At 46.8% G+C, this 25,810-nt stretch overlaps 4 non-coding genes and 4 pseudogenes across 4 annotated transcripts; all 8 read left to right on the top strand.

The window, feature by feature from the left end:
• Nucleotides 1–6,250: 6,250 nt before the first annotated feature.
• Nucleotides 6,251–6,414, top strand: LOC133353738 (U1 spliceosomal RNA). Its single transcript, XR_009756465.1, has one exon. It is a non-coding gene; the product is annotated as a U1 spliceosomal RNA (small nuclear RNA).
• A 995-nt stretch (nt 6,415–7,409) lies between these two features.
• On the top strand, nt 7,410–7,520 carry LOC133353702 (U5 spliceosomal RNA; annotated as a pseudogene).
• Nucleotides 7,521–8,983: 1,463 nt separating this feature from the next.
• On the top strand, nt 8,984–9,147 carry LOC133353729 (U1 spliceosomal RNA). Its single transcript, XR_009756458.1, has one exon. It is a non-coding gene; the product is annotated as a U1 spliceosomal RNA (small nuclear RNA).
• An 875-nt stretch (nt 9,148–10,022) lies between these two features.
• Nucleotides 10,023–10,078, top strand: LOC133353696 (U5 spliceosomal RNA; annotated as a pseudogene).
• Nucleotides 10,079–15,371: 5,293 nt separating this feature from the next.
• Nucleotides 15,372–15,535, top strand: LOC133353733 (U1 spliceosomal RNA). Its single transcript, XR_009756462.1, has one exon. It is a non-coding gene; the product is annotated as a U1 spliceosomal RNA (small nuclear RNA).
• An 874-nt stretch (nt 15,536–16,409) lies between these two features.
• Nucleotides 16,410–16,465, top strand: LOC133353697 (U5 spliceosomal RNA; annotated as a pseudogene).
• Nucleotides 16,466–21,157: 4,692 nt separating this feature from the next.
• On the top strand, nt 21,158–21,321 carry LOC133353731 (U1 spliceosomal RNA). The gene has a single exon (XR_009756460.1). It is a non-coding gene; the product is annotated as a U1 spliceosomal RNA (small nuclear RNA).
• An 874-nt stretch (nt 21,322–22,195) lies between these two features.
• LOC133353700 (U5 spliceosomal RNA) lies at nt 22,196–22,251 on the top strand (annotated as a pseudogene).
• Nucleotides 22,252–25,810: the final 3,559 nt, after the last annotated feature.

The following is a 25,810-nucleotide window of genomic DNA, read 5'->3' on the forward strand; positions in this document are numbered from 1 at the left end:
GCTGAAGAGGCAGTCATTTTTTCCACATGTTCCCAATCCGATGTGGACATTGTTACACTCAAAGATAAGTGTGATTTGTAGAGTGTCTTGTCTAACTGATCTAGTTCGGTGCGCGTAAGTCTGATTTTCTCTGAGATAAGAGCTAAGCTAGTTCTAGACAGAATTCGTTTCGCATTAGAAGAAGTTACAGCAGCAGATGTTAGTGTAAATGCGTTTGGTATTACCTTAGAGTCGCGGCATCTCTTCAGAAAGGTGAGAGACTCGATTAGCTGAGCCTTCTTATCCCGGAGCTTGTTGAAGGATCTCAAAGTTATGTGGAAACCCTCCCCGTAGAGGCGGTTAAATTTCGATTTAAAGCTTTCGTGACTGCAGGGATTCATCTTCTTGGTTCTTTCGGTAAAGTCACGTAGAAGGGAAGTAATAAAATAATAAAAATAAAACATAATAAAACAATTCTCACGACGTTTCGGCCACAACGCAAGCAGCCGTCCTCAGGTGAAAACCAGGTCCGTCGAGGCGACAGAGTCTGAATGAAACAGCACACGAGCATGGAGCATATATATAAGCTGGGCGCATTGACAAAGGAATTTGCATATCAAAAGGAATTTAGCATATTTATCTGCAGCCACCAAGATTGTACGGCTTGCCAAAGATACATAAAGAAGATACACCTCTTCGTCCCATTGTTTCTACTATCAACTCCCCCACTTACAAACTGGCTCGTTTTTTGTCCGAAATCCTACGGCCTTTCACTGGAAAAACCACCTCTGCAGTACTAAACTCTACTGACCTGGTATCGACAATCAAGGGGATTGCCCTGTCCCCAGACGACCTGCTTGTCAGTTTTGATGTGGTTTCCTTGTTCACTAAGGTGCCTGTGCCTGACACCATCGCAATCATTGAAGACTTGGTTCATCAAGGACTGAATGCTGGGGTACCCCCCCTGGTGAGACACTGCTTAACCAATACATACTTCACCTGGAATGGAGCCTTCTACAAGCAAATTGAGGGCACCCCAATGGGCTCCCCCCTATCTCCGGTTGTAGCCAACATCTTCATGGAGAAATTTGAGACGGACGCCATCCAGACTGCCACTCTACGCCCGACCCTATGGAAGAGGTACGTAGACGACACTTTTGTCATCTGGCCACATGGCCGGCCTGCTCTAGACCAATTTCTCGACCACATCAATTCCATACACCCAGCCATCAGATTCACCATGGAAGTCGAAAATGATGGCAAGCTACCCTTTTTGGATGTCCTAATCAAAAGGAGACCTGATGGTTCAATGAGCCACTCTGTCTACAGGAAAGCCACCACACGGATGCTTATCTAAAACCGGATTCCCACCACCATCCATCCCAGAAGAATTCCCTCATCAAGACTCTATATCATAGAGCCCAATGCATCTCCGACCATGAACACATTTCCAGTGAACTCAAACACGTACGCCAAGCTCTTAAGGCTAATGGTTACTCCGACTACACAATCCGCAAAGCCATCACTCCAACCATCAAGAAGGATCCTGTTGAGGAGCCTTTCAAGACCATCACCTTACCCTACATTGCTGGGGTCACAAAAAAGATCTCCAAAATCCTGATTAAACACAAGATCCAGGTCCGATTCAACACAGTACATAAAATCCGTGATCTGGTCCCGTCTGTAAAAGATGTGGTTCCAGACATACAGTACCCTGGCGTCTACAAACTAAGTTGCCTCTGTGGTAGCAGTTACATTGGAGAAACCAAACGACATGTCTCGGACCGCATCCGTGAACATAAGGCAGACCTAAAACACGGTAGGACAAACACCTCAGCCGTGGCAGATCACTGTTACAATTCAGTGGGCTCACATGACATTGACTTCTCCAAGACAGAGGTTCTCTGCAAGCCATCTGGCTATCATGAGAGATTCGTTCATGAGGCGATCCACATATACAAACACAGAGACAATTTCAACCGAGAAGATGGATTCTGGCTTAGCAATCATTGGAAGGACGTAATAAACCATTTCGGATCTTAACTGATTGTGTTCACGTTTACGGTGACTTTCAGACCGCGTTCCACTCACTGGCATGGTGCAGTGTGCAGAGTAATGTATGGTGTCGTAATTGTATAGTAAACATATAGCAGTGTGATACACATTAGGGTGGGTAGAATAATACATAGTGTTATATTAAAATGGATAAGGCAGCAACTGCAGCAGCAGCAGCAACTGCAGCAGCAGCAACTGCAGCAGCAGCAGCAACTGCAGCAGCAGCAGAAACTGCAGCAGCAGCAGCAACTGCAGCAGCAGCAGTAACTGCAGCTCCCTTTGATGCTGTTAATCCTGCATAATGCACATGCATATGCAGTACTAATCACATTCCTGCATTTCCCATAAATATGCTAAATTCCTTTTGATATGCAAATTCCTTTGTCAATGCGCCCAGCTTATATATATGCTCCAAGCTCGTGTGCTGTTTCATTCAGACTCTGTCGCCTCGACGGACCTGGTTTTCACCTGAGGACGGCTGCTTGCGTTGTGGCCGAAACGTCGTGAGAATTGTTTTATTATGTTTTATTTTTATTATTTTATTACTTCCCTTCTACGTGACTTTACCGAAAGAACCAAGAAGAGCACGTCTTTATCATGTGGAATAGGTCCTTCTATTTTAGTGTGAAAATGTAAGGACTACACAGCCTAGAGAGGATGCTGTCGGCTAATAGTAGTGTGAAGTCAACGGGGTGATAGCACACTTCTGAGCGAATACATATTTTGCCTTTTATTATAGATTTCGCCTTTTTATGAATATTTACTTTGCATCGGCAGGTGCCCTGGTTGACCAGTTGTGGCCTTGCCAATTGAAAGTATGGATTTATCTATGCAGATGTGCCACCATCGAAAAAGACTGCGAGCTTCAATGGAGATGGAGACCTTCCCAGCTATCGGCATGATGAAACTACGTCTTCGAAGGTGGGTACCTCTGCTTGACCATCGACTGCTGCTGAGGTGTGAATGGTGGTGTGGGAAGCTGCTAGCACTCAACTATCGGGAGTGTGGAGGCTGGTGAGGGAGTGCCTTGGCTTGGTCGTCGGCCTTGATTGAGAGGAGGCAAGTTGTGAAGGAGGCTGCAGTTCAGTGGCCGGTAACTGTGGGGGATGTCTGGAGGCAGCTGCCAGGGAGGGTGACCGCATATGCGCAGAGGGAAGCGGCTTTGGCTCGACGGGAGTGCCACGGGAACGGAGGACTCTGCCGGTTAGTGGATGCAGAACGATGAGGACAAAGCTGCAGCAGAAACTGAGGTGAATGGAGAACCTGTACAGGCAGAGCTGCACAAAGAAGGTGCAGGGCGTAGGTGTAGTGGGTCAGGAGCAAACCTCACACCAGATCGTTCCATATGCAACAACTTTGTCTGGGTTTCCTTTTTAAAAAGGACGTGTCAGAAGAGGTAACCATGGAGTGCTCGAATTTTGTGGACTGTGGTTGGTAGAGCTGCTGAAATTTTAGCCCATGGACCTCCTTTTTGTTTGATAGGCTCTGCTGCCCAGCAAAGCTTTGGTGAGCTTCAAGACCAGCAACTTACTACAGCGCTTTTTAACTTTTGAGTAAAGATCAGGTGGGAGGCCCCTGACTCTGCTCTTTTTAAGAACTGGACACGGAAATTGTACAATGAATCGTTGTCGGACCATGATGTGGAGATGTGGCTGTGACAGCATTTCTATGTCTTGTGAAGCTGCAAACGCGTCCATGACTCGCTGGGAGTCTGCACTGGTGCTAGACTGGTGATACTCGTAGTTCTTTCGGTAAAGTCACGTAGGTAAAAAATGAAATTAAAATTAATAAAAATAAAACAATAAAAATCACGACGTTTCGGAGGCAGAACAAGCTTCCGTCTTCAGGTGAAACCGTCACAGCAAAATATCTGTACCTTATATAGTGGTTAAGGGGGGAGGAGCCAAGAAGGGCAGCGGGGGAGGAGGAGTTGTGAAGTGGTCAATTACTGCTTTTGTTATACTGCTGGGTGGGTAAATGAATTAGATACGATTAAGCCGCTCTTTGTTATGCTGTTTGTGCGCAAGTCACTGTGGGATGAATGGACTCGTGGTCAGGGACGTGTTGCGCAAGTAACTGTAGATGTACATAATAGAAAAGGAGCGGAAATGCCCATGTTTATACCAGTGTTGGCTAACAATAAAGAGTACTGTTAAACGTTAGGGATGTTAACACTCGGTGAAGTAAAATAGTGCCTGTCAGATAAGATGATCCAAAAATGTGTAATAAAATCTTTTTTTTGCATGGTTGATAACATCTTTCCAATGATTACTAAGTTTGTACCCATCATCACGGTTGAAATTATGTCTGTGTTTGTATATCTCAATGGCTTCGTGTACAAACCTTTGATGGTAGCCAGAAGGCTTGCAGAGCACCTTAGTCTTGGAGAAAACAATCTCATGAGAGCCTACCGAGTTGTAGCAATGATCGGCAACGGCGGAAGACTCAATTTTGCCGTGTTTCAAATCTGACTTGTGCTCGCGGACACGATCAGAGACATGACGTTTCGTTTCCCCAATGTAACAGTCACCACAGCTGCAACTCAGTTTATAGACTCCAGGGTATTGCAAGTCAGGGATGACATCCTTCACAGATGGAATTAGATCACGGATTTTATGTACTGTACTGAATCGGACTTGGATCTTATGTTTGTTTAGAATTTTGGAGATCTTTTTGGTCACGCCTGCTATGTATGGTAACGTGACAGTTTTGATCGGAGTTTCAAGTGGCTGTTTCTGTATGGTGGGAGAAACAGCTTGGCGGATGGTGCGTTCAGAGTATCCGTTCATCCTGAGGGCCCGATGTACATGTCTCGATTCACTGACCAGGTGGTGTTGGTCAGAAATGCCATGAGCTCTGTGGTATAGCGTTTTGATGAGATAATTCTTTTGAGATGGGTGGTGGTGAGAATCCGGTTTCAAGTAGGAATCTGTGTGGGTGGCTTTCCTGTAAACAGAATGTCCCAAGGATCCGTCAGGTCTCCTCTCAAACAGAATATCTAAGAATGGTAGTTTGCCATATTTCTCCACTTCCATGGTGAATCTGATGGATGGATGTCTGGAATTGATGTGGTCCAAGAAGTGGTTCAATGCTGGGAGGCCATGTGGCCAAATGACGAAAGTGTCATCCACATACCTCTTCCACAGGGAAGGACGCAGGGTGGATGTCTGGATGGCGTCTGATTCAAACTTTTCCATGAACATGTTGGCTATCACTGGTGACAAGGGGGAGCCCATAGGGGTACCCTCATTCTGTTTGTAGAAGGTGCCATTCCAGGTAAAATAAGTGTTGGTGAGGCAATGCCTAACCAGCGCAGGTACATCCGAATTCTATCCATGTTGGACCAAGTCCTCAATTATTGTTAGGGTATCAGGCACTGGAACTTTGGTAAACAGAGATGCTACATCAAAACTAACGAAGATTTCATCAGGAGATAGTACCATGTCCTTGACCAAAGAGACTAGTTGGGTTGAGTTGAGTACTGCCGAAGAGGTCTTGCCTGTGAAGGGAAGTAGAGTATCTGATAGAAACCGGGCTAGTTTGTAGGTAGGGGAGTTTATCGTCGACACGATGGGTCGTAGCGGGCGGCCTTCTTTATGGATCTTGGGAAGACCATAGAGTCTGGGAAGTCTAGCAGCCGAGGGTTTTAGAGATAGACGTTTAGTTGGTTCGATTAGGGAAGTCGAACTAGTGATGATACTGTGGGTGAGGCCAAGAGCTGCTCCAGGGCCACCTGGATCAGCTCTGAGGGCCAACCTAAGCTCTGCAGAAAGGTGCAGCGAACAGAGTCCTCTCGCAGAGGCATGTGAACTGCGAGTATACTGCCACTGGAAGTCTCTGGATTATGCAGTGGATGAGTGCTGTGCCCTAGCACGATGCAACCGCTGTAAAAGCAAACACCACTTGTGCCAGAACTGCCCTGCATTGTATGCAAATATGGTTCTGGCATGTAAAGACCAGGCCGCTGACGGTGGGAGCAGAGAGCTGGCTGAACCTTCCCTGGAGCACACTTCACGTAATTTGGCTACTGGCTATGCTGATGGAGTGACATTCTTCCAGGAAACACCATTACCAAAGCAGCAGGAGAGAAGAGGTGGAATCGCTTTATGTGGAAGTGGGAGCATCTACGAGTCGGCAGGACAACAGCTCAGTGATGTAATTCGTGACAATATTGCTTATTAAATTGTCTTTTAAACAAGGGTGTTTAATCCAGATTAAACTTGCCTGACAGGGGAGGCACTGATAATTTTAGATGGTCCTTCCAGGGTGAGGCTTATCCATAACACTGCAGGGTGGGTTGACCACTGCAATTTCCCCAAATGTGGGAAACTCGACTGTATCATTTGTAGGACTGGGTGACTGCTTTCATGCTAGCCCCCCCCTCCCCCAATTTAACACGGTTCTTTGTTATAGCAAATGTTGGGAGATGCAATTATTGCAGCCATAGAAGAATGTTCATGTAATGTAGACAATGCAAACGTGTGGACTGATTTGCTGTTGCATGACGAAGTTACTTTCACCTAAGCACCCACTTTTACGATGTTGATGACAAATATTTGTTAAAGCATTTGATAATAGGATTTGTTAAACGATATCTAGCAAGCATTTTCAGAATTACAAGCAACTTGCTTGTTCTGTCCCTGCCCTGTATTTCTCAACCATTTTCTTCCCTTCTCTGTTCTGTATATCTCAACTTCTCTGGATTTCTTGCTTTGTCTCAATTTCTCTAAGCCTCTCACATCTTCTACATTTCTCTCTCTGTATTACACTCTACCCTCCATTGTATCTCACCCAATTCACTAACTCTTGCAATCCACATTACCACCTCTCCTTTTCCAATCTTCTTCCTTGCCTCTTCCTAATGTGTGTTACTTTCCGTTGCTCTCCTATTCCCTTTCAGCTATATTTCCTCTCTGTGTCACGACTTTCCACTCTCTCCATTGCACTCCATTACCTCCCTCTTTATCCCATATTGTGCAAGCTACACATCCGGAGTGGAAGGTGTGTGTGGGGGAGGGAGATGTGACATGAGCATGCACAAACACGGCTCAACTATCTGGGGTGCTATTGACGGCGTCTCACTGGTGTCCATGGTACCATCATTACAATGCACAAGCACTTGGCCACACGCGACAAACAGGAATCCAGCCAGGAATCCACTTAGAAAACAGTTTTACGTATATAATGTGAGTTTTTGAAAAAAACTAACAATACAAGAATTCAACTCCATGTCCACCAACTTATGCAACAAAATTCCCGTCGTAATATCTTGGAATAAGTTATTTTATTTCCATGTATGTGCGAAAATGGAAGGACCCAATAGCCTTAAGAAGGTTGTTGTAGGCTAGTAGGGTACAGTCAAAGGGGTGAGAGTGATCTCTGGTTTTTCTTCAAAGCGAATGAATATTTGCCTTTTACGAAAGATTTATGTGGAGAGGAGCAATGTAATGTGTGTAAACTATTTTGTTTCCCTCCAATTGAAGGGCTTCCGATTCTAATAGAAAACAATCTCTTTTCAAGTGTCGTTTTGATAGGTTTTCACATTGATCATTCGAACGTATCTACTTCGTTCATGAACTACAGTACTGGACAATCTCCATGACATGTCAGCACTGTGTAAAGTTTAATTGTATTCCCAGTGTAACTTATGAACATCTTTATTGCTGGTTGCAATTACTAGCGTAACGTTGTCCTTGAATTGTAAATGTGGATTTACTCTCCAACACACCGGTATGCTGAACTCGTGACGAATTGGCATGTATTCACGTGACACCTTACGAATTAGCTGTGTCGGGTGGTGGCAGATTTAACGACGCATGTACGTGATATAACACAAAAACCCCTTTAGTCTGCTTGTGTCACTTCAGCTAAAACTTTTTTCCGAATTGCCTCCAATAACTTTGGCCAAAATCTTGTAATCTGTATTCAACTGCGTGATTGGGGATCAGTTCCCGATGTCACTACGGGCCACCATTCCACTTATAAGGGATATAACACCTCCACTCATGGACTCTGGCACTGGTCAATCAGCCAAGATTTCCCTGTATAATTGCAACAAGTCCTGTTTAATAGTGTCCCAGAACTTGACGTCAAATTTGGCTGGTATCCCGTCACTCCCAGGAGTCTTTGCAGCCGCAAACCTCTCACAGCCTCATTCCTCCATTTGTATTTGCTCATCTTATCCCGGAGCTTAGACCTGCTGATTAACGTCCCCAAGAAAAAAAAAATCCCTTTTTTGTTGCCCGTCAGTGGAAGGGCTATCCATTTTAATAAAAACAGAATCTGTAATTTACAAGTGTCCTGTTGACAATTTCATATTCCTCAATTGATCGAAACTTCTTCTTTAATGAACTACAGTATTGGACAATATCCATGAAGTGTCAGCACTATGTAAACATCATGGGACCTCCTTTGCCAGTACGAAAATATGATAGGTTTTCCCCTTTCTATGTAAATATGTTTGAGTTCATCCCCAGTGTGAATTATGAACATCTTTTTTATTAGCATTTCAATCTATTCGTTATTTTATATATTGGAATAAATGACAACCATGTTTGGAGCCACAGCGATGCTCTGTTCTGACACCGGGGCTAGAGTGTATGACACTGATGGTAGAAGATCCTACACACAAGCAGGTGTTAGATTTTTAAACGAAACTTGTAATATGAAAACTTTTTCTCCCGGTGTCCCGAGCTGATATTAACCATAAAAGCTTAGTTTTACACGTATTACATTAACACTTCAGCTCAATGTTGTTGTAATGCGTGACAACTTTGCTGATCAAATTGTCTTATATAAAAAAAAAAGTTGAATCCAGTATCACTGTCTTGATGAAAACATTATTTACATTAATTCCATTATGAGCAGAGAGAGCAGAGCTCGTGAGACCCCATAGAGAAGAGGAATAGAGATCGGGTAACTTTCCTGCATAGAGGAGGCACCTCAACTCATACTTACCTGACAGGGGAGGCACCATGATCATTTAGGTGGTCTTCCCAGGGCGGGGCTTATCCATTGCACTGCGGGTGGGTTGACCCCTGCGATTTCCCCAAATGCGGGAAACTCGACTGTATAATTTGTGGTACTGGAGGACTGCGTTCGCGCTATCCCCCATTTTTAAATAAAAAAAGAGGGTGCTTTGTTCAAGCAACTGAAACATCTGGACCGAGTTCCTGTGATGGATATTATTTCAGGATTGTTGAAAAATAACTGGTCAGAATTTTCATAATCAAAAACATTCTGCACGTTCTCTCCCTGTCAGCCAGCAAAACTTTGAATCGTATATATATTGCCCTGTCTTTCTCAACCATGTTCTTCCTTTCTCTGTTCTGTATATCCCAATTTCTCACAATTTCTTGCTTTCTCTCTGTGTCTCTATTTCTCTGTTCCATCTTCTACCTATATCTCTATTACACTCCGCCCTCCATTGGATCTCACCCACTTCCCTATCTCTCTACCTGTTTATCTCTCACCCATGTTCTGCACATTCTCACCTCTCCCATTCCCATCTCATTCTCCCTTGCCTCTCTGTAATCCCCCTTCCTGATGTTTGTAACTTTTCATTGCCTCTCCTATTCCCATTTGGCTCTCATTTTCCTCTGTTTCACAACCTTCCGCTCTCCCCATCGCCATGCATGACCTCCTGCTTTCTCACACATTGTGCGGGATACACATCCGGGGTACAGGGTGGCTGGGGGAGGGTGATGTGACATCAGCCCGCACAAACACGGCTCAAGCGCCAGCCAGACAGACAGGAATCCAGCCAGGAATCCACTTTGAATACAGTTTTAGATATATAATGTTATTATGATTTAAATAACTAACTAAATACACAGATTCAACTACATGTCCACCAACTTATAAATACATATTTCCATAAGTTATTTTATTTTCATTTGTGTGAGAAAAAGGAAGGACCCCATAGCCTAGAGAGAGGTTCCTGTCGGCTAATAGGTTGAACAGTCAAAGGGGTGAGAGTAATCTCTGGTTTCTCTTCAAAGCGAATAAATCTTTCGCCTTTTACTAAAGATTTCCGTGGAGAGGAGGGTACCCTGGCCGTGAGGCCAGGGGGTGCTCTGCCAATAAATATGGAGACCTGCCAAGCTGTGCAGATGATCCGGGATGAGCAAGCCACGTCGACTGCTGCGGAGGTGGAAACTGCCACAGCTCAACGGTCTGGAGCGCGGAAGGAGAATGCCTTGGCTCAGTCGTCAGTCTCGACTGAGGGGAGCCAGCTGCTGGGGAGGCTGGACGTGCCTGCTGGCCACGACAGGAGTGCTACGGACATCGGGGAGCCTGCTGGCCAGCGGGCACAGACTGCAAAGGTGAATGCAGAACCTGCATCGGCGGAACAGCACCAGGAACGTGCAGGCCGTAGGCGCGGAGGGCCGGGAGCAGGCTTCACACCGGATCGTGCCAGACGCCACAACTGTGTCCGAGTTGCCTTCAAGGAGGACGTGCCAGAAGAGGTGACTATGGACCGCTCAATTTTTGTGCGAACTGTGGTTATGGGTATGCTGAAATTTGAGCCCATGGACCTATTTTGCTTGATAGAGCCTTTGATGTTAGTTTTAAGACAAGCGATTTACTACAGCGCTTTCTGACACGTTTTGAGGAGTAAGCAGGCGAGAGGCCCCTGTCTCTGCTCAAGCTGCATTTGCTCTCAGAATTGGACACGAAAATGGTGACGGTCTTTTTGTATAATGAATCGCTTCCGGATCATGATGTGGAGGTGTGGCTGCGACAACATTGCCATCTGTTGTCAAACTGCAAACGCGTCCAGGACTCACTGGGCATCTGGACTGGTGCTAGACAGTGGCGGGTGAGGCTGAGAGCTGCGGTCGGTGCCCTGCAACACATTCCGAGCGCCCTCAACATTGGTGGGAGTAAAGGCTTCGTTGTCTACGAAGGCCAACCCAAGCTCTGCAGAAGGTGCGGTAGACGGGGTCATCTAGCAGTGGCATGTGAAGCACGAGTGTGCTACCGCTGCAAGTCTCTGGATCATACAGTGGATAATTGCCAAGCCCCAGCGCAATGCAACCTCTGTGGAAGCAAGGACCATTTTTACCGGAACTGCCCTGAATCATATGCAAATATGGTCCGGGCACGTAAAAACCAGGCTGCTGATGAGAAAGCCGAACCTTTGTTGGAGCACACTTCACATAATTTGGTTGCTGACGATGTCGATGGAGCGACAGTCGTCCAGAGAGCGCCACTATTGGAGCAGGAGGATGAAAGAGAGGAGCTGGAAGTGCTGCCTGTGGATGGGGGAGAATCTACGAGTCAGCAGGAAGACAGCTCCAGGGCCAATGTGATGGAGGAGGCAGTCTCTGAGCCAACTGTGGCTGACTGGGCAGTGGAAGCTGAGACGACAGAGGACGATGGAGAACGGCAGAAGAAAGTGGACAAGAGAGTGTCATTCGAGAGGACAGGCTGGCAGAAAGCAAAGAGGAAGAGGAGAGCACCGAGTGCCTCATCATGGTCTGCTCCAGGGAAATGCCCCCAATTGTCTGACTCTTCAACCGAAAACTTGGCTTCATCTGAAGAAGAGATGACAGCCAAGCTTAGCCAAGAGATTGTGTCTTACCCGAAATCTGTGCAAGCCGAGAGTTTGTTGGACCTTGTTGATGAAAATTGCTACTCATTGTTGGAGGACTTTTCTGCTGAGCCGGACTAAACACCCTTGGTCATGGCGCTCTCTGTTGCATCGGTCAACGTGCGAGGAATCTGGGGAGCAGCTAAACGTAAAGCAACTGTTCATTATTTGCGGACTCTAAAGAGAGACATTTATTTTTTGCAGGAATGCCACCTGCCTTATTCCCTCGACCAGGCAAAACTGACTGAATCCTGAGATGGACAATGTTTTTGGTCTGGGAGCAATGCTAACAGATGCTCTGGGGTTGCCATCCTCATAGGAAGCCGAAGTGTGGAGGTACAGGAGACCCAGGAAGTTGTTCCTGGCCGACTGCATTATGTCGATGCCATATATAGAGGAACTGCAGTCCGTCTAATTAATGTATATGCTCCTACGCAGTGTTCGGAGCGAGTGGAGCTGTGGGGTAATATATCTGCCCTGCTGGTCACACAGAGACATGTTGTCCTGGGTGGAGATTTTAACTGCCCACTCAGCTTATCAGACGTTCTGCCTGCACTGGGAGTCGGAGGATAGATCCTTCTTCTAGAGGGCTCAGTGCTTTAGTTAAAGATTTTGATTTGACTGATACCTTTAGGTTCTTGCACCCAGCATTTCCTGGCTTCACCTGGGTCAGTAGCTCTGGATCTTTGCATTCGAGAATAGATTTTATTTTTGTTTCTGCTAAGTTTACATTGGAGCATGTAGAGACTGTGCCAGTCTCTTTCTCGGATCACAAATTGATTATGGCGAAGATTCAAATCCCAGGGGGAGTAATGTTAGGGAAGGGGATCTGGAAAATGAACACGAGTTTCCTGGAAGATGAGAAGCTGGTGAGGGCCTTCATTCAACATTATGAAGAATGGAGGAGCCTACAGTGTTGCTTCGGCACCATGGCTGAATGATGGGCTCCAGGCAAAAGCCTCATATTTTGTGCGATATAGACTGGCATGGCTCCTACGTAGATTAGGGATGGCTTCACTGCCTCTTTGTACGCCCCTCGCTTGGACGCAGGGGTGGCTGTGTGCTGCGGTTAGCAAGTACATTGCAGAATATGAGCCGGCCCTTGTAAGAGATTCGTGGCTCCCACGAAGTGTTCTTGCTGAGATGGTCAAGAAGGAGACCTGCAAAGGGGTACCAGGTGCACGGAGTGTCCTTCACCAGCAAATATGGGGAAATGTGTCTTCTGAGGCACTAACTAAGGTGCAAAGGGATATATCTTGGCTGGAGGTATGGGATAGGCTGACATGCAGAGCGTTTATGCATTCACGCCAATTGGCCCTCACTCCTAAGTGCCCAAGGGGCTGTAGTGCGGATGAGTACGCGGGTCATGTGTTTGTGCGATGTCCTTTTGCGAAGGAAGTGTGGGAGCTGTGCCAGCCTTTGTTAGCACCTTTCTATCCTGTCATGGTTAATGTGCCAAGCATTATTTGGGGAGTCTTTCGGCGGAGGGCGGGAAGGGCCTGGGCTCAGGCATGGGCCATTGTTGGGGCTGTAAAAGAAGCCTTGTGGAAGGCGCGAGGTTTGATGACCAGGGGCACCGATATGACACCTGCAGATGTTTACCGCCTGACCTGCAGGCTGCTTTGGCGGGTGGTGGAGGTGGATAAGGCAAGAATGGGCAGTGAGGCAGCAAAAAAGAAATGGCAGTGGCCTCCGCCTCCATGCCGCTCATGTTGATACAGGTAGCACTTATAAAAAATAAATGTAGCAATAGTACTGGGAATTGAGGAGTGAGACTCGGGTCGGCAATGGCGGATTCTTGTTTGCTATACAGTATATCTGATGGACCAAGAAAGAGTGTTGCGGTTGTCAGTACTTTCCATGTGTTGCGGAACTGTGGGGGATTCTGTATCGGAGGCAATGTCCCTCTCGGGGGTTGTTGTTGTTACTTTGAAACTGTTGACTGTATATATTTGAAATAAAAGCTTTTAAATACCTTTACTAAAGATTTCCATGGAGAGGAGCAACGTAATGAGTGTAAACTATTTTTGTTGCCCTTCATTGGAAGGGCTCTTCATTTTAATAAAAACAGAATTTGTATTTTGCAAGTGTCCTGTTGACAATTTCACATTCCTCAATTGACCGTATTTTCGTTAATGGACTACTGTATTGGACAATCTACATGAAGTGTCAGCACTATATAAACATCATGGGACCTCCTTTGGTTTCCCCCTGCTATGTAAACATGTTTGATGTTATCCCCAGTGTGAATTATGAAGATCTTTTTATCAGCATTTCAATCCATTAATTATTTTATATATTTTTATATTGTAAAAAATAACAACCATACTCTGGTTCTTTCGGTAAAGTCACGTAGGTATAAAATATAATATATCACGACATTATGATCGCAACACAAGCGGTCGTCCTCAGGCGGAAAAAATATAATCCAGCAGTGGACCTGCTGAAATAACAAGAGCAGCGACAACAAGGCTAGATATGTAGCAATGGGCAAGCAAGCAGGGTCTGAGCTGGAAAGGAATTCCACCCCCGGATGTAAGCACCTCAGTTGTGTTCATGGGGGATTCGGGAAAGAGAGATTAGGGAGAGAGGGATTAGGGAGGGAGATTAGCATGAATGAGCTTCCATTGTCGCATAAGAGTATCATGCCCGCATATGCGCACAACAGCAGTGTTCATGAAAGATTAGCCCCATGAGAATGCAATCCAAGGACGTGAACATGCGAGTGCAATCCATAGAGAGAGACACAGAGAGTCGGAATAACAACCATGTTTGGAGCCCCAGCGATGCTCTGTTCTAACACCGGGGTTAGAGTGTATGCCACTGATGGTGGAAGATCCTGCACAAGAGCAAGTGTTAGATTTTAGAACGAAACCTGTAATCTGGCAACTTTTTCTCCAGGTATCCAGAGCTTCTATTACCCAGAAAACCTTAGTTTTACACGTATTACATCAACACTTCAGCTCAGTGTTGTTGTAACACGTGACAACTTTGCTTATCAAATTGTCTTCTGAAAGGAGAGTGTTTAATCCAGTATAACTGTCTTGGTGAAATTATTATTCACATCAATTAGATTATGAGCGAAGAGAACAGAGCTCTTGAGACCAGTGGCGGCTCCTGCAAAATCTCTCAGGGGGGGCAAATGTCTGGATGATTGATAAGGATAAGGTCCACCCATGCAATGGATAAATTAACAGCTTAAGCATGTAAAGGCAACTTCACTTCTTTAATATTAATGAAAAATAAAGTGACTCTTACAATACATCTTGTTTGTTTCTATACTCACTATTAAAACAAACCACTCAAGTTTATTTTATTAAAGATTCCACTAGGTGGCCACAAGTTATATTGTTGGATGAAACCTGCTTACGTATGATGACGTAAGCACGTATGATGACGTAAGCACGTTAGGGCAAGCCCTCCCGGAAGCCATAGAGAATGCATTGCAGCGCCCCCCGGTCGAAAAAAAACATCTTTGAATGTAAGTCTATGGGGCCACTCGAGGCGATTCTCACCCGGAGTGAAATCGCCCAAAAAGAGGCGGTACTCCACAGAACGTGACATGACGCTGATTGGACTATATCCAGAGGCTGCAGTGACGGCTAGCGTGACTCTGTGGTTGAATGACATTGGTGGTGCGTCGCCCAATCGCCCTAATGAAGAAACCGCCCCTGCTTGAGACCCCATAGAGTAGAGGAATAGGGATCGGGTAACTATCCGGATAGAGGGGGCACCTCAATTCATACTTACCTGACAGGGGAGGCACCATGATCATTTAGGTGGTCCTCCCAGGGCGAGGCTTATCCATTACACTGCAGGTGGGTTGACCCCTGCGATTTCCCCAAATGCGGGAAACTCGACTGTATAATTTGTGGTACTGGGGCACTGCGTTCGCGCTATTCCCCATTTTTAATGAAAAAAGAGGGTGCTTTGTTCAAGCAACTGAAATAGCCGCACCGAGTTCCTGTGATGGATATTATTTCAGGATTGTTGAAAGATAACTGGTAAGCATTTTCATAATTAAAAGCAATCTGCACGTTCTCTCCCTGCCAGCCAGCAAAACTTCGAATCGTATATATAGTGCCCTGTCTTTCTCAACCATGTTCTTCCTTTCTCTGTTCTGTATATCCCGATTTCTCACAATTTCTTGCTTTCTCTCTGTGTCTCTTTTTCTCTGTTCCATCTTCTACCTATATCTCTATTACACTCCGCCCTCCATTGGATCTCACCCACTTCCCTATCTCTCTCCCTGTTTATCTCTCACCCATGTTCTCCACATTCTCACCTCTCCCATTCCCATCTCATTCTCCCTTGCCTCTCTGTAATCCCCCTTCCTGATGTTTGTAACTTTTCATTGCCTCTCCTATTCCCATTTGGCTCTCTTTTTCCTCTGTTTCACAACCTTCCGCTCTCTCCATCGCCTTGCATGACCTCCTGCTTTCTCACACATTGTGCGGAATACACATCCGGGGTGCAGGGTGGCTGGGGGAGGGTGATGTGACATCAGCCCGCACAAACACGGCTCAAGCGCCAGCCAGACAGACAGGAATCCAGCCAGGAATCCACTTTGAATACAGTTTTAGATATATAATGTTATTATGATTTAAATAACTAACTAAATACACAGATTCAACTACATGTCCACCAACTTATAAATACATATTTCCATAAGTTATTTTATTTTCATTTGTGTGAGAAAAAGGAAGGACCCCATAGCCTAGAGAGAGGTTTCTGTCGGCTAATAGGTTGCGCAGTCAAAGGGGTGAGAGTAATCTCTGGTTTCTCTTCAGAGCGAATAAATCTTTCGCCTTTTACTAAAGATTTCCGTGGAGAGGAGGGTACCCTGGCCGTGAGGCCAGGGGGTGCTCTGCCAATAAATATGGAGACCTGCCAAGCTGTGCAGATTGTCCGGGATGAGCAAGCCACATCGACTGCTGCGGAGGTGGAAGCTGCCACAGCTCAACGGTCTGGAGCGCGGAAGGAGAGTGCCTTGGCTCAGTCGTCAGTCTCGACTGAGGGGAGCCAGCTGCTGGGGAGGCTGGACGTGCCTGCTGGCCACGACAGGAGTGCTACGGACACCGGGGAGCCTGCTGGCCAGCGGGCACAGACTGCAAAGGTGAATGCAGAACCTGCATCGGCGGAACAGCACCAGGAACGTGCAGGCCGTAGGCGCGGAGGGCCGGGAGCAGGCTTCACACCGGATCGTGCCAGACGCCACAACTGTGTCAGAAGAGGTGACTATGGACCGCTCGATTTTTGTGCGAACTGTGGTTATGGGTATGCTGAAATTTGAGCCCATGGACCTATTTTGCTTGATAGAGCCTTTGATGTTAGTTTTAAGACAAGCAATTTACTACAGCGCTTTCTGACACGTTTTGAGGAGAAAGCAGGCGAGAGGCCCCTGTCTCTGCTCAAGCTGCATTTGCTCTCAGAATTGGACACGAAAATGGTGACGGTCTTTTTGTATAATGAATCGCTTCCGGATCATGATGTGGAGGTGTGGCTGCGACAACATTGCCATCTGTTGTCAAACTGCAAACGCGTCCAGGACTCACTGGGCATCTGGACTGGTGCTAGACAGTGGCGGGTGAGGCTGAGAGCTGCGGTCGGTGCTCTGCAACACATTCCGAGCGCCCTCAACATTGGTGGGAGTAAAGGCTTCGTTGTCTACGAAGGCCAACCCAAGCTCTGCAGAAGGTGCGGTAGACGGGGTCATCTAGCAGTGGCATGTGAAGCACGAGTGTGCTACCGCTGCAAGTCTCTGGATCATACAGTGGATAATTGCCAAGCCCCAGCGCAATGCAACCTCTGTGGAAGCAAGGACCATTTTTACCGGAACTGCCCTGAATCATATGCAAATATGGTCCGGGCATGTAAAAACCAGGCTGCTGATGAGAAAGCCGAACCTTTGTTGGAGCACACTTCACATAATTTGGTTGCTGACGATGTCGATGGAGCGACAGTCGTCCAGAGAGCGCCACTATTGGAGCAGGAGGATGAAAGAGAGGAGCTGGAAGTGCTGCCTGTGGATGGGGGAGAATCTACGAGTCAGCAGGAAGACAGCTCCAGGGCCAATGTGATGGAGGAGGCAGTCTCTGAGCCAACTGTGGCTGACTGGGCAGTGGAAGCTGAGACGACAGAGGACGATGGAGAACGGCAGAAGAAAGTGGACAAGAGAGTGTCATTCGAGAGGACAGGCTGGCAGAAAGCAAAGAGGAAGAGGAGAGCACCGAGTGCCTCATCATGGTCTGCTCCAGGGAAATGCCCCCAATTGTCTGACTCTTCAACCGAAAACTTGGCTTCATCTGAAGAAGAGATGACAGTCAAGCTTAGCCAAGAGATTGTGTCTTACCCGAAATCTGTGCAAGCCGAGAGTTTGTTGGACCTTGTTGATGAAAATTGCTACTCATTGTTGGAGGACTTTTCTGCTGAGCCGGACTAAACACCCTTGGTCATGGCGCTCTCTGTTGCATCGGTCAACGTGCGAGGAATCTGGGGAGCAGCTAAACGTAAAGCAACTGTTCATTATTTGCGGACTCTAAAGAGAGACATTTATTTTTTGCAGGAATGCCACCTGCCTTATTCCCTCGACCAGGCAAAACTGACTGAATCCTGGGATGGACAATGTTTTTGGTCTGGGAGCAATGCTAACAGATGCTCTGGGGTTGCCATCCTCATAGGAAGCCGAAGTGTGGAGGTACAGGAGACCCAGGAAGTTGTTCCTGGCCGACTGCATTATGTCGATACCATATATAGAGGAACTGCAGTCCGTCTAATTAATGTATATGCTCCTACGCAGTGTTCGGAGCGAGTGGAGCTGTGGGGTAATATATCTGCCCTGCTGGTCACACAGAGACATGTTGTCCTGGGTGGAGATTTTAACTGCCCACTCAGCGTATCAGACGTTCTGCCTGCCACTGGGAGTCGGAGGATAGATCCTTCTTCTAGAGGGCTCAGTGCTTTAGTTAAAGATTTTGATTTGACTGATACCTTTAGGTTCTTGCACCCAGCATTTCCTGGCTTCACCTGGGTCAGTAGCTCTGGATCTTTGCATTCGAGAATAGATTTTATTTTTGTTTCTGCTAAGTTTACATTGGAGCATGTAGAGACTGTGCCAGTCTCTTTCTCGGATCACAAATTGATTATGGCGAAGATTCAAATCCCAGGGGGAGTAATGTTAGGGAAGGGGATCTGGAAAATGAACACGAGTTTCCTGGAAGATGAGAAGCTGGTGAGGGCCTTCATTCAACATTATGAAGAATGGAGGAGCCTACAGTGTTGCTTCGGCACCATGGCTGAATGATGGGCTCCAGGCAAAAGCCTCATATTTTGTGCGATATAGACTGGCATGGCTCCTACGTAGATTAGGGATGGCTTCACTGCCTCTTTGTACGCCCCTCGCTTGGACGCAGGGGTGGCTGTGTGCTGCGGTTAGCAAGTACATTGCAGAATATGAGCCGGCCCTTGTAAGAGATTCGTGGCTCCCACGAAGTGTTCTTGCTGAGATGGTCAAGAAGGAGACCTGCGAAGGGGTACCAGGTGCACGGAGTGTCCTTCACCAGAAAATATGGGGAAATGTGTCTTCTAAGGCACTAACTAAGGTGCAAAGGGATATATCTTGGCTGGCGGTATGGGATAGGCTGACATGCAGAGCGTTTATGCATTCACGCCAATTGGCCCGCACTCCTAAGTGCCCAAGGGGCTGTAGTGCGGATGAGTACGCGGGTCATGTGTTTGTGCGATGTCCTTTTGCGAAGGAAGTGTGGGAGCTGTGCCAGCCTTTGTTAGCACCTTTCTATCCTGTCATGGTTAATGTGCCAAGCATTATTTGGGGAGTCTTTCGGCAGAGGGCGGGAAGGGCCTGGGCTCAGGCATGGGCCATTGTTGGGGCTGTAAAAGAAGCCTTGTGGAAGGCGCGAGGTTTGATGACCAGGGGCACCGATATGACACCTGCAGATGTTTACCGCCTGACCTGCAGGCTGCTTTGGCGGGTGGTGGAGGTGGATAAGGCAAGAATGGGCAGTGAGGCAGCAAAAAAGAAATGGCAGTGGCCTCCGCCTCCATGCCGCTCATGTTGATACAGGTAGCACTTATAAAAAATAAATGTAGCAATAGTACTGGGAATTGAGGAGTGAGACTCGGGTCGGCAATGGCGGATTCTTGTTTGCTATACAGTATATCTGATGGACCAAGAAAGAGTGTTGCGGTTGTCAGTACTTTCCATGTGTTGCGGAACTGTGGGGGATTCTGTATCGGAGGCAATGTCCCTCTCGGGGGTTGTTGTTGTTACTTTGAAACTGTTGACTGTATATATTTGAAATAAAAGCTTTTAAATACCTTTACTAAAGATTTCCGTGGAGAGGAGCAACGTAATGAGTGTAAACTATTTTTGTTGCCCTTCAGTGGAAGGGCTCTTCATTTTAATAAAAACAGAATTTGTAATTTGCAAGTGTCCTGTTGACAATTTCACATTCCTCAATTGACCGTATCTTCGTTAATGGACTACTGTATTGGACAATCTACATGAAGTGTCAGCACTATATAAACATCATGGGACCTCCTTTGGTTTCCCCCTGCTATGTAAACATGTTTGATTTTATCCCCAGTGCGAATTATGAAGATCTTTTTTTATCAGCATTTCAATCCATTCATTATTTTATATATTTATATTGGAAAAAAATAACAACCATACTCTGGTTCTTTCGGTAAAGTCACGTAGGTATAAAATACAATATATCACGACATTATGATCGCAACACAAGCGGTCGTCCTCAGGCGGAAAAAATATAATCCAGCAGTGGACCTGCTGAAATAACGAGAGCAGCGACAACAAGGCTAGATATGTAGCAATGGGCAAGCAAGCAGGGTCTGAGCTGGAAAGGAATTCCACCCCCGGATGCAAGCACCTCAGTTGTGTTCATGGGGGATTCGGGAGAGAGAGATTAGGGAGAAAGGGATTAGGGAGGGAGATTAGCATGAATGAGCTTCCATTGTCGCATAAGAGTATCATGCCCGCATATGCGCACAACAGCAGTGTTCATGAGAGATTAGCCCCATGAGAATGCAATCCAAGGACGTGAACATGCGAGTGCAATCCATAGAGAGAGACACAGAGAGTCGGAATAACAACCATGTTTGGAGACCCAGCGATGCTCTGTTCTCACACCGGGGTTAGAGTGTATGCCACTGATGGTGGAAGATCCTGCACAAGAGCAAGTGTTAGATTTTAGAACGAAACCTGTAATCTGGCAACTTTTTCTCCAGGTATCCCGAGCTTCTATTACCCAGAAAACCTTAGTTTTACACGTATTACATTAACACTTCAGCTCAGTGTTGTTGTAACACGTGACAACTTTGCTTATCAAATTGTATTCTGAAAGGAGAGTGTTTAATCCAGTATAACTGTCTTGGTGAAAATATTATTCACATCAATTCGATTATGAGCAAAGAGAACAGTGCTCTTGAGACCCCATAGAGTAGAGGAATAGGGATCGGGTAACTATCCGGATAGAGGGGGCACCTCAATTCATACTTACCTGACAGGGGAGGCACCATGATCATTTAGGTGGTCCTCCCAGGACGAGGTTTATCCATTGCACTGCGGGTGGGTTGACCCCTGCGATTTCCCCAAATGCGGGAAACTCGACTGTATAATTTGTGGTACTGGGGCACTGCGTTCGCGCTATCCCCCATTTTTAATGAAAAAGAGGGTGCTTTGTTCAAGCAACTGAAACAGCCGCACCGAGTTCCTGTGATGGATATTATTTCAGGATTGTTGAAAGATAACTGGAAAGCATTTTCATAATTAAAAGCAATCTGCACGTTCTCTCCCTGCCAGCCAGCAAAACTTTGAATCGTATATATAGTGCCCTGTCTTTCTCAACCATGTTCTTCCTTTCTCTGTTCTGTATATCCCAATTTCTCACAATTTCTTGCTTTCTCTCTGTGTCTCTATTTCTCTGTTCCATCTTCTACCTATATCTCTATTACACTCCGCCCTCCATTGGATCTCACCCACTTCCCTATCTCTCTCCCTGTTTATCTCTCACCCATGTTCTCCACATTCTCACCTCTCCCATTCCCATCTCATTCTCCCTTGCCTCTCTGTAATCCCCCTTCCTGATGTTTGTAACTTTTCATTGCCTCTCCTATTCCCATTTGGCTCTCTTTTTCCTCTGTTTCACAACCTTCCGCTCTCTCCATCGCCTTGCATGACCTCCTGCTTTCTCACACATTGTGCGGGATACACATCCGGGGTACAGGGTGGCTGGGGGAGGGTGATGTGACATCAGCCCGCACAAACACGGCTCAAGCGCCAGCCAGACAGACAGGAATCCAGCCAGGAATCCACTTTAAATACAGTTTTAGATATATAATGTTATTATGATTTAAATAACTAACTAAATACACAGATTCAACTACATGTCCACCAACTTATAAATACATATTTCCATAAGTTATTTTATTTTCATTTGTGTGAGAAAAAGGAAGGACCCCATAGCCTAGAGAGAGGTTCCTGTCAGCTAATAGGTTGGCGCAGTCAAAGGGCTGAGAGTAATTTCTGGTTTCTCTTCAAAGAGAATAAATCTTTCGCCTTTTACTAAAGATTTCCGTGGAGAGGAGGGTACCCTGGCCGTGAGGCCAGGGGGTGCTCTGCCAATAAATATGGAGACCTGCCAAGCTGTGCAGATGATCCGGGATGAGCAAGCCACGTCGACTGCTGCGGAGGTGGAAACTGCCACAGCTCAACGGTCTGGAGCGCGGAAGGAGAATGTCTTGGCTCAGTCGTCAGTCTCGACTGAGGGGAGCCAGCTGCTGGGGAGGCTGGACGTGCCTGCTGGCCACGACAGGAGTGCTACGGACATCGGGGAGCCTGCTGGCCAGCGGGCACAGACTGCAAAGGTGAATGCAGAACCTGCATCGGCGGAACAGCACCAGGAACGTGCAGGCCGTAGGCGCGGAGGGCCGGGAGCAGGCTTCACACCGGATCGTGCCAGACGCCACAACTGTGTCTGAGTTGCCTTCAAGGAGGACGTGCCAGAAGAGGTGACTATGGACCGCTCGATTTTTGTGCGAACTGTGGTTATGGGTATGCTGAAATTTGAGCCCATGGATCTATTTTGCTTGATAGCTTTGCCGGGTGGCAGAGCCTTTGATGTTAGTTTTAAGACAAGCAATTTACTACAGTGCTTTCTGACACGTTTTGAGGAGAAAGCAGGCGAGAGGCCCCTGTCTCTGCTCAAGCTGCATTTGCTCTCAGAATTGGACACGAAAATGGTGACGGTCTTTTTGTATAATGAATCGCTTCCGGATCATGATGTGGAGGTGTGGCTGCGACAACATTGCCATCTGTTGTCAAACTGCAAACGCGTCCAGGACTCACTGGGCATCTGGACTGGTGCTAGACAGTGGCGGGTGAGGCTGAAAGCTGCGGTCGGTGCCCTGCAACACATTCCGAGCGCCCTCAACATTGGTGGGAGTAAAGGCTTCGTTGTCTACGAAGGCCAACCCAAGCTCTGCAGAAGGTGCGGTAGACGGGGTCATCTAGCAGTGGCATGTGAAGCACGAGTGTGCTACCGCTGCAAGTCTCTGGATCATACAGTGGATAATTGCCAAGCCCCAGCGCAATGCAACCTCTGTGGAAGCAAGGACCATTTTTACCGGAACTGCCCTGAATCATATGCAAATATGGTCCGGGCACGTAAAAACCAGGCTGCTGATGAGAAAGCCGAACCTTTGTTGGAGCACACTTCACATAATTTGGTTGCTGACGATGTCGATGGAGCGACAGTCGTCCAGAGAGCGCCACTATTGGAGCAGGAGGATGAAAGAGAGGAGCTGGAAGTGCTGCCTGTGGATGGGGGAGAATCTACGAGTCAGCAGGAAGACAGCTCCAGGGCCAATGTGATGGAGGAGGCAGTCTCTGAGCCAACTGTGGCTGACTGGGCAGTGGAAGCTGAGACGACAGAGGACGATGGAAAACGGCAGAAGAAAGTGGACAAGAGAGTGTCATTCGAGAGGACAGGCTGGCAGAAAGCAAAGAGGAAGAGGAGAGCACCGAGTGCCTCATCATGGTCTGCTCCAGGGAAATGCCCCCAATTGTCTGACTCTTCAACCGAAAACTTGGCTTCATCTGAAGAAGAGATGACAGCCAAGCTTAGCCAAGAGATTGTGTCTTACCCGAAATCTGTGCAAGCCGAGAGTTTGTTGGACCTTGTTGATGAAAATTGCTACTCATTGTTGGAGGACTTTTCTGCTGAGCCGGACTAAACACCCTTGGTCATGGCGCTCTCTGTTGCATCGGTCAACGTGCGAGGAATCTGGGGAGCAGCTAAACGTAAAGCAACTGTTCATTATTTGCGGACTCTAAAGAGAGACATTTATTTTTTGCAGGAATGCCACCTGCCTTATTCCCTCGACCAGGCAAAACTGACTGAATCCTGGGATGGACAATGTTTTTGGTCTGGGAGCAATGCTAACAGATGCTCTGGGGTTGCCATCCTCATAGGAAGCCGAAGTGTGGAGGTACAGGAGACCCAGGAAGTTGTTCCTGGCCGACTGCATTATGTCGATGCCATATATAGAGGAACTGCAGTCCGTCTAATTAATGTATATGCTCCTACGCAGTGTTCGGAGCGAGTGGAGCTGTGGGGTAATATATCTGCCCTGCTGGTCACACAGAGACATGTTGTCCTGGGTGGAGATTTTAACTGCCCACTCAGCTTATCAGACGTTCTGCCTACCACTGGGAGTCGGAGGATAGATCCTTCTTCTAGAGGGCTCAGTGCTTTAGTTAAAGATTTTGATTTGACTGATACCTTTAGGTTCTTGCACCCAGCATTTCCTGGCTTCACCTGGGTCAGTAGCTCTGGATCTTTGCATTCGAGAATAGATTTTATTTTTGTTTCTGCTAAGTTTACAGTGGAGCATGTAGAGACTGTGCCAGTCTCTTTCTCGGATCACAAATTGATTATGGCGAAGATTCAAATCCCAGGGGGAGTAATGTTAGGGAAGGGGATCTGGAAAATGAACACGAGTTTCCTGGAAGATGAGAAGCTGGTGAGGGCCTTCATTCAACATTATGAAGAATGGAGGAGCCTACAGTGTTGCTTCGGCACCATGGCTGAATGGTGGGAGATGGTTAAAAGTCGGACTAGGGGTTTCTATCAGGCGCACAGCAAAAGGACGAGTGTTAGGAATGAGATGAAGGGCTTGAACGACAAGCTGGAGAAGGCATACCGGTTGCTGGAATTAGGTTTTCCTATGGTAGACGAAATAAGGCATTTAAAAGACAAGATTTCCTTGTCACTTGAAAATCAGGCAGCGCAGTTCGTTTTTAGGGCACGGGTTAGGGCAGTGGAAGAGGGAGAAAAGTGTACGCGTTTCTTTTTTAGAAAGTGCAGGAAACCCAACAGTGTCATCCATGAGCTCGTTAGCCCTAGCCTTGGTAGGCAGACACAGACGGAAGGTGTTGTTGAGGTTGCACGAGAGTATTATGCAGACCTCTATAGCCATAAAATATCGGAGGTGGACGCCCGGGCTTTTTTTCTTGGGGAAGTTAAACAACAGGTCGAGGCCCCGGACGAGGTGAATGGGCAAATACAAATGGAGGAACTGAATAAGGCCGTGAGAGGTTTGCGGCTGCAAAAGACTCCTGGTAGCGACGGGATACCAGCCGAATTCTACGTCAAGTTCTGGGACACTATTAAACAGGACTTGTTGCAATTATACAGGGAAATCTTGGCTGATGGGCCAGTGCCGGAGTCCATGAGGGGAGGGGTTATATCCCTTATATATCAGGGGAAGGGGGCCCGCAGCGACATCGGGAACTGGCGCCCAATTACTCTGTTGAATACAGATTACAAGATATTGGCCAAAACCATTGCGGCACGATTGGGAAGTGTGGTGGCTGAAGTTACACAAGCAGACCAAATATGTGCTGTCCCAGGCAGACATATCTCAGGCAGCCTCATCTTATTAAGGGACGTCATAGAGTCCACAATAGAAGGGGGAAGGCCACTGGGGCTCCTTAGTTTAGATCAAGAGAACGCTTTTGACCGCATATCACATGACTACTTGTTTTCAGTGTTGACTCATATGGGGATAGGAGAACAACTGGTTAGTTGGGTACAAAAGTTATATAGTAATCTTTCTAGTAGACTTTTGATAAATGGGGTCCTG

Source organism: Lethenteron reissneri, chromosome 44 (assembly GCF_015708825.2).
Source record: "Lethenteron reissneri isolate LAM-NWPU_2019-01 chromosome 44, ASM1570882v1, whole genome shotgun sequence".
Classification (NCBI taxonomy): Eukaryota; Metazoa; Chordata; class Hyperoartia; order Petromyzontiformes; family Petromyzontidae; genus Lethenteron; species Lethenteron reissneri.